The 15,683-nt window shown below is 39.6% G+C and overlaps 1 protein-coding gene and 1 long non-coding RNA gene across 6 annotated transcripts in view; one reads left to right on the forward strand and one right to left on the reverse strand.

The window, feature by feature from the left end:
• Positions 1 to 14,903, reverse strand: LOC148186167 (uncharacterized). The gene is made up of 4 exons (XR_015775096.1): positions 14,352 to 14,903; positions 13,833 to 13,951; positions 12,115 to 12,243; positions 1 to 2,491 (listed from the first exon to the last, which is right to left on the reverse strand). It is a non-coding gene; the product is annotated as an uncharacterized LOC148186167 (long non-coding RNA).
• sec16a (SEC16 homolog A, endoplasmic reticulum export factor) overlaps positions 13,854 to 15,683 on the forward strand; it is a 20,573-nt gene continuing 18,743 nt past the window's right edge. For 4 of the 5 annotated variants that reach the window (XM_042509885.2, XM_088070703.1, XM_042509887.2 and 1 more), the window contains exon 1: positions 13,854 to 14,001. The gene's annotated coding sequence lies outside the window, so the exon portion shown is untranslated. Of the gene's footprint in view, positions 14,002 to 15,106; positions 15,163 to 15,683 lie in introns of all 5 variants that reach the window. The other variant, XM_042509886.2, reaches the window with a different exon arrangement.

Below are 15,683 nucleotides of genomic sequence, written 5' to 3' on the forward strand. Positions count from 1 at the left end.
AGGTGACGGTAAGAGAGAAGGAACCATTTATCATCGATGTATGTTGCTGCAAATGTGAATAATGGTGAAATTTGAATTTAATAACTGCAATTGTAATAATAAAAACACATATGTAATAATAAAGTGGTATGTAATAATGGGAGCTTGTTTTTTTTCTGCTATTGTATGCTGTCATATAATCTTAAATATTGGCTACATGTACTTGCTTGAATGTGTATGTGTCTGTGTTTGCTGAAGGAACAATGAAATACAGGAAGGGGCCGGCTCCGTGCTGTCCTAGACAAGGCATGCTACCTACACACACACACACACACACACACACACACACACACACACAAACAAACAAGACAAAGGTGGGGGTTCTCCCCCCACCTATATAGCCTCGAGTAGAGTGAGAACAGAGCAGGAAATGGGCTCTCGTTCACAACCTTATGACAGAAGGGACAAATGCAGAAACACAATCACAAGTGGTGGGAGAAGTACTAAGGTCCCTTACCAGAAGTGTAGATCGGGTCACATGACTTGGAGTCAAGTCACATTTAAGTCACAAATTTGATGACTTCAGACACAATTTTACAAAATTAAAATAGACCTGCAACTCCACTTAAACTTCACTTGGGTTTGAGCCTTTTCACTTAAAAATACTTGATACCTTTGCCAAAGCCCAAAGATGAAAAAGTATGCCATTTAAAAAGTTTGCTACATATCAGTTAATTTCCCTTCATTTCCTGATCTAAACTAACATTAACACTATTCATTACCCATCAGGTGACACTAAATTTCCCACATCCACTACATTTGTACCAAGTTGACAGTAGCCAATAAATCTGCAGAAGAGAGGAAATAAATTAAAGTTACTGAGATCAAGTTGGAAGAAACGATACAAAAGATAAATTCATTCTCATACAAAATCTACAGGAGCCTCCAAAAAACAATTTGCATTATGCAGATTGTGTGGATCAAAAAATTACAGACAGAAATACAACTTCCAACAATTTTTAAAAAAGCATTAATGATTTATTCTGTTGTTACTATGGCATTACATTTTCAAAGATAGCATTAGGACTTGTTTGGGACTAGACAAAGTTTAGGACTTTAGACTTGTCAGTCCTGACTTAGAACTTGACTCAAGACTCAGGTGCCAAAACTTGAGACATAATTTTAACTTGCAAAACAATAAGGTCCTACCTCTGTCCTTTACTTAGGTAAAAGTAGTAATACCATACCAATAAGTGTTTTACTAGTAGGCCTATATATGATATTGTTGGATTAATATGAATGGTGCATTAATATGTATATTGCATGTTAAGTTGGGGAGCTTAATCTACAGTGACGTATCATGTGTTGCTGTCCCGTGAGAACCACATCTGTCTGAGAAATGAAGTTTTCTTGAGTTCAGAAAAACAGCTGTTTCAGCTTTGTGACGATGCATTTTCCAGCTGATTCTTGAGGATATTAAAATGGTGGATTTAGCTTTAGGTCCAGTGCACAGGATGTAGGGGGGTATATATTGGCAGCAATTGAATACATAGTTTATAAATATGTTTTCATTAGTATATAATCACCCTAAATTAAGAATTGTTTTTTTCTTTATCTGTTTTATTTAGTTGTTTGTATCTACGTATGGAGCGGATCCTCTTCTACAAAGTCTGCCATGTTGTTCTACAGTAGCCCAAAATTGACAAACCAAAAACTGGCTGCAGACAGGGCCATTTGCACCTTTTTATATATTTTTGTGTGAGCCACTGTAGTTCTCATCCATGTTTGGCACATAGGAGAAGTTTCAGTTGACTGCAGTTAGCAACTTCACTGCTTTCTGCCACTGAATGCTACACACAAGACCTTTAATATGTGGGAGAACTAACTCAACCAATAAAGGACACCTTCATCCCTCAGTTTATAAAAAAATAAATAATAATAATCAGATTTGGAGAAACACGGCTTTCATTGAACGGGAGGGGATATCTGTAACCTGTACAGTTACAGCTGTTGGACAATTGTAGTGGAGCAAAAAGTAAAATATTTGCCTCCTGATAACAGTGCATAAAGGAAATACTCAAGTAAAGTACAAGTACCTCAAAATTGTACTAAAGTAAGCTACAGTGCATGATTAAAGTTACTTTCCAACCACTGAGCATCTCACACAACCCAAATACAGAAATGAACTATGTGAGCAAATCACCAAAAAAGACCATAAATTAGATTTGCTGCCCCACTAAGCAAACGTTCAAAGCCTTTACACAGGAACACTGGCTGGTTTTGGCTGAGGACTGGAGCAGTGCAGCAGGCCACACAGTTGGCCTTTACAGGCCCACTGATCCGATCCGTAATAGCTGCACGAACGGGTCAGGGTCGCACAGTTGGAGGCCCATAGCCATCTCTGTCTGTCTGTCCACCCGGCCTTTCATATCCACCTCCACGCCCTGCCTCAAGGTCTCTCGCTGGGCAGTGTGTCGGTGTGTGTCTCTCCTGCCAGCCAAATGCTGCAACACTGGAACAAAGATACTCGTTATCCTGCTGAACTCACAGGGCCCCTGCAACCCACCGCACAAAACCCTGATCCCTGCTACTGCAGCCAGTCTGTAACTGGGCCTGACTTGTGTCCTTCAGCTAACAGAAATAAGGAGAAAGAAGGAGCGAGAGACAGATGAGTGAAACAAAAGGGATAATGAGAGAAGGAGGTGAGAATGTGACCTCCACACTCATTTCCTGCTGACGTGCCGCTTGTCTGCAAGCTAAGAGAGAAGGTAAACCAAAAGTCTCAATCTAGCACAGGGATCAAAGACAAGACACAGCTAGGAAAACTAACTGTGTGCCTGGGAGCTCTCAGTGTGTGTGTGTGTGTGTGTGTGTGTGCGTGTGAGAATATTCACTATGAGAGGAGATATTTGTTCAGCCGGGGAATTTTCTGATGAGATTAGGCGCTGGAGCTCTGGTTAGGGGCTTTGGGGGGGTGGAATGTAAACAAGAGGCAAGCAGAGAGAAAGACTTTAGATTCAACTTCCCTCCCTCCCTCCGCACCACCTCCACCATCATTATTCTTCCTCTCTCTCTTTGGCTGAAACGACAACTGTGGTAAAGGGACTAGCACCCGTAGCTTAACATTAAGTGTGAATTTATGAATAAAAATGTGCACAAGTGAGACACGGGAACAGGAAATTAAAAAAAAACCTCCACATTAGCCTCAACTAGAACAGTTTTGCACAGTAATTGCAGTTTGTAACCAACCAGCTGGACTGTGTATTAGTCTTGAAAGAGGTTCTTCTTTGTCATAACTATAGATGCTCTTCCGACACTTTCAAGAACAATGACAATGAATAATGATCTCCCTCTTAGGCATACATCACCGATGTTGGAGCTAATGGACACTAATGGACACCAGTGTGCTCTCTCCCATTCTCTTTGAGAGCAGGCCAAGTTTTGGGGGTACAAAGAAAGGTTTATACAGTGTCAGCCAAATGTGGATAGCAAATTCCATCACTGGAGGATAATTTGGGTTATTACAACTTTAGTTGCTGTTGTTGGCAATCATCTCTATCAGTTAAAATAACATTGTACTCACTGGGGTAAATGCTGAGATCTGGGAACACGGTGACAGAGCAAACAGCAATGTTCATGAGGGCAAGGAACAGCCGTACAGGTTGCAAACAAGACAACAGCAGATTTTGCAAATTAGCCTTTTAAGGATCACCAAAGTTGTAATCCTTCATCCCAACTTCAACTACTGTACCTGATTTCATGGCAAAATAGAAAACATATAGATTTGCACGCCAAGCAGCTGTAGTCTGAGGATGAGTTACACATCATTAAAATCACAGCAAAAGTAATACAGCATTAAAATCCTTCTAACAGGAGTGGTTTGGTGTGTAGATTTGTTTTCTACTTTTACCAGATGTTTCTTCAGTCCAGTACCCACTCCATTTACACTGGTGTTTTTTGTTTTTTGTTTTGTTATTTTTTCTGCACCCAACTTCCTGCGATTCATCCTCTAGGTACCATGGATATACATCCCATGGCATTCAGTATAATTATTGTCAAGGCAGTTTACTTTACTCAATATGGCTGTCAGACTCACAATAGACTGTTTTTGAAAAAGCATCAAAATCAGTGCAGCAGAATCACATATATCATCTTCTTATAATTTTCTCTTGTGAAAAACCTGGTGTTCAAATTACTAGTAACACAATTCAACTGCCGTTCAGTCAAAGAAATGCCCAAAAAATCTCTACATCATTTGGGGAAGAACATGATAGTTACGAAGTAAAGAAATTGCCCCATAGGGACTACATCCTCTTTTATCGCCTGTCTAAATGTTCCCTTACTGTCATCATTCATCATTCTGAAACCATATCCATGTGCAAATCAAAGATCATCAGTGCCATGTGAATGTGGTCTTCAGCCCCAACTGACACTGTCGTCAAGTGACATCACTTTAGCACATGTAGCAGATTTTGCACAGCTCCCTCTGGAGACACAAAAGGCTTTACACAACTGATTCACATATGCAGTAGTATCCTCCAAGACCTGTAAACAGACTTTGATGTTGAACATCAGTGGAGTTCCCCTTTAACCAAACCGGTCAAGCTCCCGGTGTCCCCAGAAGAAAAATCACGTGTTAACTATCAGACAAACTTTTTTTTTTTCAGTTCTTCAAACTAGTGAAACTAGAACATGTGACATTGTTTATTACAAGAGAACATCCTCTTTAGGGACACAGCACTGTATGCTACATGTTATGTAGTTTTTCCTGATCCATCCCCTTTGAATTCACACGTTGGTGCTGAGGGCGTGTGTGGAACTTGTTGGGACCCATTTAGAGATTGAATATCTTGTGTCCAGGGAGCCTCAACCCATTTCCCCCTAGCTGTTTATTTTAGGGACCTCCTGATATGCAGCCTGACTGTGGCGAAGGAGGAAAACATTCACCAAGGGACTCATGATCCGGGGCCCCTAGAGGTGCATGGGTGTGGCGGGATGTATGCAGGAGGGTGACGAGCCTTTCCACAGTGAATGTGATTGGAAGAGTTATGGGCACCGCATGACTCTGTGGTTACAAAACAACCTCAAGAATCTGCTCCGTGGCCTCGAGATGTTGACTGTAATTTGGTGTATGCGTGTGTGAGGGAGAGCAGGGGGGAGAGGTAAAGAGACACAGATGCTGAGATTTCCATTTACCCCCCAGTTCCACGTTCATTACAAATCCGTCCAGAGCAAAGTGAATGTTAAGACGCTCCAAATTAACCCTGAGAGTGACAGAAGCTGCCTCAGCTGTCTGTGGTATCACTTTCCATCCAAATGGTATGGATGGGGGTCTGACAACTGTCACCCTGACCTTGCTTCTCTGCACCACTCTCCCAAGACTCACTCGGCTCTCTGGGGCGGGGTGGGATGAGATTACCAGCATTCACAATCTCCCCTGTCTCTCCAAAAACACAGCGATCTGCCAATCACAGAGATGATGAGGTAGTTCTAAACATATGAAGACATAACATGTTAGGATCTCAGAGTATGTCTCTAAGTGGGTTTATATTTAAAGAACTGTGTGTATGCCTCTCTTGCATGTCACCTTGAATCACAGCAGAAGGCAACGACTAGTCGGCCAGAAATTGCTGACTGGTTTATTGGGTTGATTAGCGAGCCACGTCTGATTCACAGAACAAAATGCCACAGAAATAAGTCACATAGTTTCCTCTTTCCACTATATGTCTCTACAAAAGCTCCCTCTTTTCATCTTCCTTCATTCCCATCTTAACTGTACACATTTTGTACTGAACTTTTTACAACTCTTTTATTCCGCTGTTGTTATCTGGATCTCATCTCCTCTCTGCTTTATTCCTAAACAAGTCTACAGCCATGCTCTGTTTGGCTCTACTTAGGCACTTTGGTGTTTGGAGCTAAATGGTGGCACATCTTAGTTTAGCGTGTTCAAATGCAAACATTTGCTGGGTCACACAGGGCATGATAGGAAAAGTCTCGGGGTCGACAATGTCATGAGGACACTCTGTTTGGGCATTATGGGTGTCTGTATCAAACTGTTGTGGAGATTTGTCACTAAAATCCAAAATGTCATTCTGCTGGTGGAGCTAGTGGGAAAGTCAGGGGACCACCAACATCAGTGGTTCTAAACCATGGGTCTGAGGACATCCAAGGGTCCTTGAGGGAGTTCCAGGGGTCGCATGGACATATGAGAACAGTGATGTTCACAATGTTTGAAACAGATGTATGTATTTTCATGAGGAAAGGAAATATAAATGAGCTTCGAGAGTCATTAGAGGGACTACTGCTCCGCTCATAAGTTGCACTTTATGCAACAAAAGGTCGCTGCAAAGGTCTCAGCCTATATGCGGAGCACACATTACAAGGAGGGCTACACGTCACACTCGTCCAGTAGTTGTTTAGATATTTTAGTCCGGACCAAAATGAGGGTTCGATTGACAGACCGACATTGCCATAATAAGAGCGATGCTCCTTTCATGGCTGAAAACCAGGCTCCCAGAAAAAGTGTCTGGCCTTTAAGGCTATTTGACATAGTGGCCAAACCATGAAATTACAACTCACGGGTGCATCATGTGATGCCATGTGTTCCAAAATGACTTTTTACCATAGACTTGCATTGTAAGAGAGACATCAGTTATCAGTTGATACATATTTTTGAGCATCACAGCACCTGTGAATGATTTGTTTCTCTATCAGTATTTAATCCATTCAGTCCAATAACATTTCAAAAATCTAAAGGATCTGCATGATTAAGTCAATTAATCGCCATTCAAATTAGAGGAGGGTTAAACTTGAGGTTAGCCACTTGGCTAGCCAAAGTCTCGAGTGTGCCTGCTCTATGGGCCCAAAATGGGAAAGCAGAGCAGATGATCTGGGTACTTTTACTCAAAGAAGCCAAACTTTTTGGCTTTCAAGTGCCACTATGTAGCTTTTATAGGGATAAACAGGCCCCTGCCTCTGACACTGTATTCAGTTCTTTTAATAAATCCATGAGACAAAACAGGGGCCATTATATGCAGCCTTGAACTGAAACTTCACCTGGGTTTTTTTCCCATGAGCCCTGGTGGTCGTAACAGTTGTCAGGCCAATCAAGGAGAGGTGACATGGAAAATGCAGTGACAGGAACCCTTAATCCTGCTAATGACAGACATGATATGAGCTGTCGTGCTAGAATGAATTAAGTCTGTACATGTCAGATGTATACTGTACATACAGAAAGATGATGCTCCTTGTTGACACTGAATTTTCTTCTTCAAGCTCTGGCTACACTAGCTGCAACCTGCGAGCACCATCCGGGAGCCATCAATTAAAGCCAGAACTGTGTCTTCACATTAAACTGGTATATGATATCCGATTGAGGCTACTGGTTTCAACCAAGGCCAAGTGAGGGGTGAGAGGAGGGAGGGGGAGTCCTCAGGGGGATGCTGTAGGGTGTGTGAAGCAGTGGCCTGCATGCCGTCGGCCAGCCGCCCGCGGGGGAGGCACATGGTGCCAACAGCTGCCATGGTGAAACGCTAACCCCTCTAAATGCGCCGTCCAGTAAACAACGCGGGGCTGAACACATGCCAACGGGGGAGCCTGGGTGAGGATGGGGTGAAGAGGGTGACTGGGGCGACCCAGCTGACGCCGTGGAGAAAGGAGAATTGACCCCTGTGAAATGGCTTATTAAAGTGTGCTGGTCACCATACTGGGGGGCCGACGAAGGATAAGACAGTGAGGGAAACTCAAAACCCTCTTTGGCAAACTGAGCACTGTGCACACCACAAGCCGCAGACAGGAAGCCCCTGGATTCAGGAGATACTTTTATTACATGTATTAACATACACAGAGTGCGCTGCGTGCATGACATACTGACGACAGATGCTTTTATTTTCATTGCCGTACCCAAAGACCAATCATGCAGAGTTTATTTTATCTCACAACTGGATGATGGGTGGAACTCTTGTTAAGTATCCATATTTTCCCTCGCCTCACATACAATGCATTCAGACCCACATAGGGCTACTTGTACCATTTGAATTGATAAATGAAGTCCACTCTGCAAAACCTGTTGCAGCCATTGGAGCTGCTGAAGGTTCCCATGCTCTCGGGCCCGCAGGGGAGTGGCAGGAACAGATGTGACGTCTGCGCACCCTTGCTTGTAAAACAATCCATCCTCCACTTGTAAAAACATTACTTTCCACCTCTATCGTCCTAGCCCATAACTCTTCCTCTAATCAACATGGAAACAAAATTATCCCTAATTTAGTAACGCGATAATTGCATCCAGCCCTAATTGATGGTTAAATGTGATACAGGACCGTTAGAGTGATCTAATAAGTGTCCTTCAATCTGTCATTTCATTTCGCTCTCACTGCTTTTTTCTTCCGAACATGCCCACTCAATATTGCAAACACAAACACAAACCCCAGGAACTCCCTGGATCAACAAATTAACAATTGATTTAAATTGCAAACTTCTTACTAACATTTAACCGTTTTCTATTAAAATCTTAATTTAACCCTTTAAACACTGAACCAACATCACTTTTCTTGTGGTACATTCAGACGCAGTATTAACGAAGTATTTAAAACTTTGAACCCTAAACAAATAGGCTTGACTGATATCAAAAACATGGGAAAAGCAATCAAGTTGGCAAGAAATGTAAACTGCAATGAATTAGTATTTTACTTATATATGTATTTATTTATGTATATGTTTTCCACTTTGCCACTGTATTGCTGTTGTTTGTTAGGGCTGTGTTTGCTTGTTTGTGTTTGTTTTGCTAATTTTCAGCTTATTTTATTGTACTTTTTACTGATTTCTTGCTAATGTCTGGGTCATTTTTTTTGAAGTTGCTCTTTGCCATATTACCATGTTTTTGAAAGAAATTGAGCCAGTTCACTCAGATTTTAAAGGATTAAACAATTCATCCTGAAAACAAAACTAATTCTGACTCAGCGCGCTTTAAATGAGACATTTTATTCCAGTACTTCTCATCTGTGTCTGATAAATCACCTGAGCAACAACGCCCCCATCTGGTTGCATTTTTAAGAGCCTGAAGGTGGCATAGCGTGTTCATTGCTGGCTGACAGTTTCTCTCAGTTCACTCACATTTTAGCACCCTTTCTGTGGACCAGCAAAAACACAGGTGTGTTCAATCACCTTGACTGTCAGTCACAGCTCTGATATTGCGCATGCTAGCTCACTCGCTTCGTTAAGCATTATCAGTGACTGCTGTGCGTTTCTTGATGCTACAAGTCAAAATGTCAAAGAAAAAAAGGCCAGTGTTCTTTAAACACTACCATTTATTTTCGCCTGAAAATTAATTGCCATTGCTTACCATAAAATTACCATTGTTTTTATGAATTTTCTATTATTTTTAAGGCTACTTTACACCACTACTGCACGACAATTCAGAGGGACTATTACATAAGTTATTTTTTACTTCACCACATCTTACAGCTATAGTTTATAAAATCTGATGCACAGTTACTATTTAGCTTCATCTTGACTGGCTACAGATTTTAAACAGTGCTTACACCTTATGCATCATAATAACGATTCAATCATGTAATAATATAATACCAACAGGGACCATTCTCCCCCTGAGTTATTATAGTATTTTTTATTTTTATTTCTTTTTTTTATTTATTTGTGTTTTCGATTCAGTTTAGTTTCATTTAGTTTCCAGAGAGGCTTTGCTAGTTTCACTTTAGATTTTACTGTTTGAAAGGGTCTAGTTTTACTTTAGTATTTGGTATTCAGTTTCATTATTTGTTTCAGTTTTTCTAATATTATGGTATTTGTCAGGGGCGAGATTTAGTATAAGTTCAGCATACATGTGTATTACAAGACAAACATACTTTGTGAAGCTAAGCATGAAGACATCAGTCTCAAACATATGCACCAATGCCTCCTCATGCTGTCATGTTGACAAATTTGACCAAATTGATGACGGCTAAAGCTAAAGACTTTTCCTGCATGTTTACAGTAACTAAAATATTTTTCTTTTTTTAATCACACTAAAAAAAAAAAAAGAAATAACCTTGCTCTGCACAAGGAGTACTTTTTTGACTACATTAAGTACATTTTTGACTAATACTACTGCAAATTTACATGCAGGAACTTTTATTTGCAATCAAGTGCTTTTGTAGCATTTTATTGCAAAAAGAAATTATGAAATAATACTTTTTCCACCACAATTTTCAGGAGGGTAAGTATAAAATAACCACAATGAATATTCAAAATGTGTTAAGTAACACTTGCAATATTTTTTAATCTAGTAATTGTAATATTTGGTCTCCCTCAAAAAGACTTCATCTGTGCAAACAATGAAGCAGCAGCATGGCAGCACAGGGTTTATCATGCAGGGATGCTAGAGCTTCTCTGAAAGGAGGTGTTCTTTCATTGTCCTAATCTTTGCATCACGCAGTGTAAAACCAGGCCCACACCTGCCCATACAATCTTTGCTATCACTCTATTAACCACAACTGTGTGTGAGAAAGACAAATAGGATGAGACTCTAGACCTAAATATTTGTTATTATCTTCTCTGACTATTCAAAAAAATGATCTCTCTGCTGAGTTCGTATCTCAGTCATCACACACCTGCCAAACATGACAGCTGATTACGAGTGTATACGTGCCTCAGCAAAGATGGACTCACTCCAGGGATACTGTTCAGGAGAGACCCTGTGCTATTAACAAACCGCAGGGCTCAGCTTGATATTCGGGGGCTTATCAGGAATTTAGACAGCGGTTAACCAAACTCTCCTGGCCTTCCCATAAACACGACCCTAATGACAGGGTACGCAGAGTCTCTGAGGTCAAACACTGGCTGCTGTGTTGAAGCAACAGAGAGACGTGCCTGTTGCAAACTGAGTCAGGGGAAGAGGAAACATGAAATGAGACGAGTGAGGTGTGTGATTGTGGTGTGTATCTTTACAGTAGGTGAGGGGTTTACTTTGGCGGGTGAGCATGAGAAACAGTGTGTATATACTGTGTCTGCATAAAAAACCCAAAGGGCAACTGTGGTTACTCTTTACTTCACCTTATCTGCCCTTTAGTATTTTACAAACACTGTATGTGTATTTAATATCTATACAGATTTACAGATATGATTATTATTTTTTTTTAATTTAAGAAAAAGGGGGTAGGATTCAGGTGTGAAAATATAGACAATGCAGGCAGGCCGGATACACTGGGGCCCATTAGGTGGAGGGCCCCTCTAACAGTATGTTAGAGGAAAAATGAGTCTTTTATGAGAAAATACCAGCTTGGTAATATACATGACTTAAAATCATTTTCATAAATTGAAGCCATTTACTATGTATGCCCTCAAAAAAGGGAAACCCATCTCTGTCATGGCTTTCTTTTTGTTTTTTCTAAAATAGTCAGTAGAAATCTATAACAAAATATGAAGCTTATTCTACATACACACACACAAAACAAACAAACAATGGAATTAAACTTATAATGTCTTATTTTCTATGGTACTTTTGTCATACACATATGCAACGATTGCTGGGTAATATGCACGTTGATGTTGTCAAATGTGAAGGAATGATATATGTATGTATGATAGCGTGCGCTATAGGGCCGATCATAATAGTGCGCACTGGGGCCCGTTGTAACTACCTTACGCCTCTGGTAGGATTTGATAACTAATCGCTTTCTCCTACTCCTTTTTTGGAAACAAAACACTTATGTTGTTTTCTGAATATGCCTAATGGGTATTCTGGAGTTGTTTTCTTACTTATATTTTCATTTTTATTTTCCGTTATGATTTTGCATGTTTGAAATAAAGATCTAAAAACTGAATATGTGTATCTCATGTGTGCTTATTTTATATTATTTCATGTTTTTACAACTCTGTTTTACTATTGTCATTCGTTATCTGTGGTACAGCAGCCTCCACATTTGGGTGGCTATAGGAGGAGTTATAGCTGTCTTAGTTAAGTACTAAAAAGACCTTCTAGATGCTTCATTACAGTGTTTAACTGAGACCTATATTATCATAATCAATGAATCCTGTGTTAAAATTCCTATTAGAGACACCATAGGTAATTCTGCCAAGTTATTACATAATCAGCAGCTATGAGGCTTCATAGAGCTCAGGATTACTCAACACACTCACCCGGCACAGAGAAGACCAACTGGGGGTTTTTTAGGTGTAAACGTGAGTGTAAACGTCTGTTCCAACCTGCCCCGTGGCCCGTAGTCTTCAGACACAGTCTAGTGGGAGGGTAGGTTTCGGTTGACAAGTCTGAGCGAAAGTAGAGAAAAAAGGAGGCGTGTGAACATGACATAAACCTGTGTGTACAGGATGTTTGTACTCTGCATCCAGAGTGTGTAATTTCTCTCATTTTCTGCTGTTTGAATCTTCTGTGTGGACTTTCCATTTGCTTTGAAACAGGGGGTGACTATTATGAACTTTAAATTGAGACTACAGTATCTCATGTTTCATAAAGATTATTACTTAATGCATCACTGTTAATAAAGAGGCCATATTTTGTAATATCTAATAAACTCAATGGTATTATAATGCATATATGATATATTCTAAGTATATATTACAAAATAGAAAAATATATATATCAGTTTACTCAAAATATTTAGCAAAGCAATCACAAATATCAAACATGTGTATTGGTCAACCTGCCTTCATTTTTAAAAAAATATATTTACTGAAACATTCAAGAAAAATGCACGTTTTGTTACTTTGAATTTATGAAAACATGACATTTTGATGGAAAGGGTGATAGGCAGTACTTTTCTTGACCATTGCTAGACAGCATATTACTTTCCAGTGTCTAGTTGCACAATAATTTAATTGATTTTTTTATTGATGTTTTTTGTTTTGGTTTCCTTGGTTGACATGGCTTGCCATCAGTAACTTGGTGGGTATGTACGTGACAATATAGCGCCCCCTAGTGGATACATATCATACCTACATTGTCTTAAATGTTGCTGTTTATTATCTTTTCTTTGGCTCTTATCTTTTGGGCATTGCATAATAGCATACTATAATCTGTGGTTCAAAATACACATAAATCTTACATGCATAGTGATGTGATTTGTGCACTGTTATATATAATTTCGATTTTTTTTCTTATATTCTGTATATATAACATATAACATTATATGTGCAATGATTTTTTCATATCATATTGTTTTATATGAACACACAATTCTTAAATATAGGTGTTATGCACAGATGTAACTTCATAATATACATATATTGCAAATGTACTATATGTGCTATATAATCTTCATTTGGAATGTAAGGAAACTGCTCCATTGGGTTTTTTATGTATGTTCCATTGACACACACTGATGTGGAGAAATGTAGGTACATTATTTAGCTTTTTGATTTGATTTATTTGTTATTAATCTATGTTTTAAGGCATTTCAACACTTGAGTTTAGCCCAGTGTGATCAGAAAAATCCTGGAATAAAAAGTGCCTTTGACATATTAAAGCTGCCGCAGAATTTCAGTGATAACACTTTTGACATGACCCCACATGGGTCAAGGATATTGATATTATCCCCTTTTTAACTGATCTGTGGCTCTCAGTGCCCAGAACACCACTTAAAAGAGATTAATTTTACTGTACCAAGAGACCAACCTAGTGTCAACACCTGTTGTCAATATAAGCTAATTAGCAGCCCCCTTAGTCAAATCTGTATTAGAATTCCGACTCTGGTTTCCTTATGGACCCTGGTGTGATTAACTGACTGGGACTGGGAGATAACCATTTGAAATAACACGTGTACTAGAATGACAATAACATAAAATCAATGTACAAGCACATAAATGGATTTAGATAAAGAAATACACAGAATTTAGCCTACCTTTAACAAGCACTGCCCCGCGGTGACGCAGCCGTTGTTTGGCCCGTGACGCTGCTTGTACACGTAGCCTAGTAGGATGTGTTCATTGAAGATGGTGGCGGTGTGTCAGACTCACTGTCCTGCACATTTATAACAATATATTTATTTTTGTACACATTTCCGACATCGGGTAAGAGTAAATACATACCATTATTTACAATGCTTTGCTCTGAACGTTTTGAGATAGTCTCTAATGCAGGCATGAAACTGTTACCCCTGTAGTTAGCATAGGCTAGTTAGCAGCTAATGCTAACTAAGCACCGATGCTAATGCTAGCTGACCAGGCAGTGAACCTGTTAAATTATGCTCGACGAGTGGTCAGCGTCCTGTAACTGCTTGGCGTTTGTCCCTGTCAGTGTTAAATATGTACAAAAAGAGTAAGTCGGTCGTTTTGGGAGATTCTTTCAACTACAGGTGACTTTAGTTAGCAGTGTTTGGCTGGGCATGGCGTTTAGGACATGTAACGTTTTGTAGCCTTACCGTTAGCCGTTGAGCCAAGCACTCTGGACCTTTCCTCGTAGGCAGCTTAATGTGTAACGTTAATTAAATACCGTGTCAGAACAAAGTGTGTTAGCTATTGGTTAGAGTTCAACGAGTCTGGATAATGAACAGGTGTCAATGGCGTATATTTCAATATCTAACTTTGTTTTGTTTCGTGTGGACTGTCGGCTCGTCTGCGGCGCTAACGTTAGCTTTATGGGATTTCAACAGTTCTCAGTGAAGAACCGATGAAGAACTCGAGGCGCTTGAAAGATCCGGGATCCCGTTTGTAGAGCTCATCCGATCAAGAGTACTTTCTTAATCATGTATTGCCTCTCTTTGTTGATCTCATTTTCTGTCATTTCAGTTGCTCAATGTCACTCTGGGCTAGCTCCCCTGAACTTCCTACTGACAGATGCACTGTGTAACGTTATGCATCTTATCGATAAAATAATATCATAAGGGCACCGGCCTTATTATCTTCTGTTTTGTATTTGTGGCATCTTTATTAAAATCTCTCACCTGCAAATAAGGTCTCAAACAAAAGAAATAATAATGCAGTAACTACAAGTTAGCAGCAGGACTTATTTGACACTTGCTCGTTAGCCGGTAGCTTCATCATCAAGTTCCTGTTTGGAAAGTTCAATCCAAAATCAGTTTTCCTTTTGTTTTACTAGATTAGCTGTTTTCATTCTTTCCAACAAATAAATAACTGTAATTGTAATTGGAGTATGGGATTTGTCAATGTTTTCCAGAAGCCACCAGATTGAAAATGACCTTCTGGCAAAAATCTTCTGTGATCTAAAAGCAGGTGCTTTTTTTAAATCAACAATTTCTGATTTTCCTCTTCTTGTTAAAAATGACATTTCTTAATAGTTTTACCTTTTCAGTGTTATTACCTTCAGAATGTGGTCTTGGTTTTTTTCCCCAAAAAACAATTTGATTTAAATATTTTTTTTCTCATATGTGACATGTTTCATTGCAGTTTTAAACATTTCCCCTTACATGATAAAATACATGTTTTCATCCGTTTGTATGATCATGTTTCTTCTAATTCTTTTAGTAAGATAAGCACGAGGCTCTAAAAGTAAAACCATTATACTTGTGTTGTGATGCAATCAGAGTTGGCATTCATTACAATTGGGCAGTTGTGTTTTACTCAACATAATACTGCATTGTTGGTCATAACATCCTAGAGCTGATGTAGAAACTGCCACGTTGTTCGTTCGTTTAAATAGGATCACAGACCATTACACAAATAGAGGTGTGGTAAAGCCCATCAAAAAGGCATGTGTGGCTTTTTGTTGACCCCTCCCTCTTTCCTTCTCTTTA

This window comes from Plectropomus leopardus, chromosome 20, assembly GCF_026936395.1.
Source record: "Plectropomus leopardus strain MGB_pleo_1.0 chromosome 20, ASM2693639v1, whole genome shotgun sequence".
Taxonomy (NCBI): domain Eukaryota; kingdom Metazoa; phylum Chordata; class Actinopteri; order Perciformes; family Serranidae; genus Plectropomus; species Plectropomus leopardus.